This window comes from Leopardus geoffroyi, chromosome E1, assembly GCF_018350155.1.
Source record: "Leopardus geoffroyi isolate Oge1 chromosome E1, O.geoffroyi_Oge1_pat1.0, whole genome shotgun sequence".
In the NCBI taxonomy this organism is placed as follows: Eukaryota; Metazoa; Chordata; class Mammalia; order Carnivora; family Felidae; genus Leopardus; species Leopardus geoffroyi.
In genome coordinates, this window is record NC_059330.1 from 39,925,862 (window position 1) to 39,928,977 (window position 3,116).

The following is a 3,116-nucleotide window of genomic DNA, read 5'->3' on the forward strand; positions in this document are numbered from 1 at the left end:
CCCGCGTCAGGCTCTGGGCTGATGGCTCAGAGCCTGGAGCCTGTTTCCGATTCTGTGTCTCCCTCTCTCTCTGCCCCTCCCCCGTTCATGCTCTGTCTCTCTCTGTCCCCCAAAAAATAAATAAACGTTGAAAAAAAAATTTTTTAAAAGGTTACAAGTGTAGAAATTGCGAAGTGTCCAAAATATTGTGCGCTTACTCTGCTTTGCTCCATTTATACACAGGATGGAGTAATTGTCCCTTTTGTTCCTGCATGAATACATTTTATGTTTATTTTAATTTTTTATTGAAGTATGATTAACACACATTGTTATATTAGTCTCAAGTGTACAATATGATGTTTCAACAATTCTATACATTATTCAGTGCTAATCACGGTAAATGTACTCTTTTTAATTTTTAAAAAATTTTTATTATTTTTTGTTTTTAGAGAGAGTGCAAGCTGGGGAGAGGGGCGATGGGAGAGAGAGAATCTTAAGCAGACTCCACCCTCAGCGCAGAGCCCAACATGACTCTGGGATCATGACCTGAGCTGAAGTTGAGTTGGATGCTCAACCCAACTGAGCCACCCAGGCACCCCATGGTAAATTTACTCTTAATCCACTTTATCTATTTCACCCACATCCCCATCCACTTCCCCTCTGGAAAGTGCCACTTTGTTCTCTGTATTTAAGGGTCTGTTTTTTCATTTGTCTCTTTTTTCCTTTGTTCATTTGTTTGTATCTTTTATTCCATATGTCAGTGAAATCATATGGTGTTTGTCTTTCTCTATCTGATTTACTTCATTTACCATTATATCCTCTAAATCCATCCATGTCATTGAAGATGGCAAGATCTTGTTCTTTTTTCTGGCTGAGTAATATTCCATGTTTTAAACATACCACATCTTCCTTATTCATTCATCTATTGATGGACACTTGGGATGCCTCCATATTTTGGCTGTTGTAAATAATGGTGTGATAAGTATAAGGGTGCATATATATCTTTTCAAGTTAGTGTTTTCATATTCTCTGGGTAAATACTCAGTAGTGGAATTACTAGATCATATGGTAATTCTATTTTTAATTTTTTTGATGAGCCTCCATACTGTTTTCCACGGGGGTTGCACCAATTTGCATTCCCACCAGTAGTGCATGAGGGTTCTTTTTCTCCACATCCTCACCATCACTTGTTATATATTTTCTTTTTGGTTCTAGCCATTCTGATAGGTGTAAGGTGATATCTCATTGTGGTTTTGATTTCCATTTCTCTGATGATGAGTGATGTTGAGCATCTTTTCTTGTGTCCATTGGCCATTTGTATGTCTTCTTGGAAAAATATTTATTGGCATTTGTTCTTTTAAACTGCACTTCAAAGCAAATATTATAGTTGTCAGACTTCTTTGAAACCTTTCTCTTTACCATTAAATGTAAATATACTATCTGCAGAGAAAGCTTTTTTATCAGCTCTGTCAACAGATTTGTAGCTCAGCATGTAAAAGACTGTCAGTTATACTCAAATCAGTCCCCTGATGCAGGAAACAAGATACCTAATGAAGTTGCTTGCTACTAATACATTTATCAATTACTGAATTTTGTGACACAGATGTACATCTTGTGAAAATATGGCTTTAGTTAAAAATGTGTTAAAGTATGTTTTGAAATCATCACCTTAGTTTCATCTATTATCAGAAGTATGTCCCTAAATAGTTAGTGCCAAAGGAAAAAAAGTAGGTGGTGACAGTGGTTCTGACTTCTCCACATTAGCTTGAATTGTCAGGTGACCAGAGGATGTATTCTGTCTTAAAAAATAGTGATTCATAATTAAATGATGCTGTTATTGCCTACTGCCTCTTCCACTTCTGAAAATAAGTTCCTAAGGGTTATCAATTAACTAGGGGAACAGTCCTACCATTTACATTCAGAAGTTCATAATCTTTAAGGGACTCTTTCTCCTTGGGTATTTCTCCATGTATCTAGAAAAATATATTATAAATGATACCAGGAAAATTCTGATCATTGGTTCCAAATTTGGAACCAGTGTATGAAAGGCCTAGTGGAGAAGATAATTTCAGTGGCTTAAAAATTTATCTCTGCTCAGAAACCCAACTCCGCACATCTGAGACCATGATCTACTCTGGCTGCAGCTCCTGCTGCCAGCCTTTGTGCTACAGGACCACCTTCTGTTGGACCAGTGGCTGCAGACAAACTGTTGCGGGGCCAGCTGCAGTGGACAAACCCACAGTGGGGCCAGCTGCCATGGAGCCAGCTTCTGCCAGCCTTGTTGCCACCCAACCTGCTGCAACACCACCTTCTATAGGACCTCCTGCTGTCACATATGCTGTGTGTCCAAACCTACTGCCAGCCTTCCTGCTGCTAATTGCTTTGCCAAGAGGCACCATCTGCATAAAACACCAATTTGTCATTTGGGAAACAAAGTCACTGCCAATATTGCTGAAAGCCTGCTCACAGTCAACAACATTACAGGCTTGTGAATCACCTTGAGGAAGTGTGGACCATTTCTAGCTGAGTCTCATCTTCCTTCATCTTTGGATCATGTGCCAGCTTCATGCATACTGATATGGAGTCATGACCTCTGCCTTGACTCCACAGCCAAGATTGTCACCCTCTCCCTTTCAATAACATAGAGAAAGAAATTCTAGTGACTCACACATAGGTGTCTACAACTACTCAAAATCTTCAAATCATGTTTCCTTTTTCAGTGTACTCATGGTTCTTATATCCTTCTTTCTTCTTCTCATGATCCATGTAAATGTCTCCTGAGACACAGGGAGTCTCACCTTTATTTCTCAATAAAGCCTGTACCATTCACATCCCATATGATGTTCATTTCTTTGTACAGTGTTCCCAATGTAGGTATTTGTACACAGGATACATACCAAATGCAGTACCCATTTGGAGCCTCATATGGTGTCTCACAAATTATTATCTCCATTTTCATATGAATAAACTTCCAGTGGCCTGTCTTAAGCTGATATGCACAGACTCAGAACCCAGACTGTGTCTCCTGCCCTTGATGAAGCGCACATATGTTCATTCTCTCCAGATGAGTTAGAAAGCACCCTGAGTCTCAAGAGTAGCAAGATGTTCATTTGAGTGTCTTCTTTGGCCAAGGAAGT

At 39.3% G+C, this 3,116-nt stretch overlaps 1 long non-coding RNA gene across 1 annotated transcript; it reads left to right on the forward strand.

Annotated features, from left to right (window-relative positions):
- The first annotated feature begins 532 nt into the window (after positions 1 to 532).
- LOC123603671 lies at positions 533 to 2,815 on the forward strand. Its single transcript, XR_006714974.1, has 2 exons — positions 533 to 581; positions 2,078 to 2,815. It is a non-coding gene; the product is annotated as an uncharacterized LOC123603671 (long non-coding RNA).
- The last annotated feature ends 301 nt before the right edge of the window (positions 2,816 to 3,116 follow it).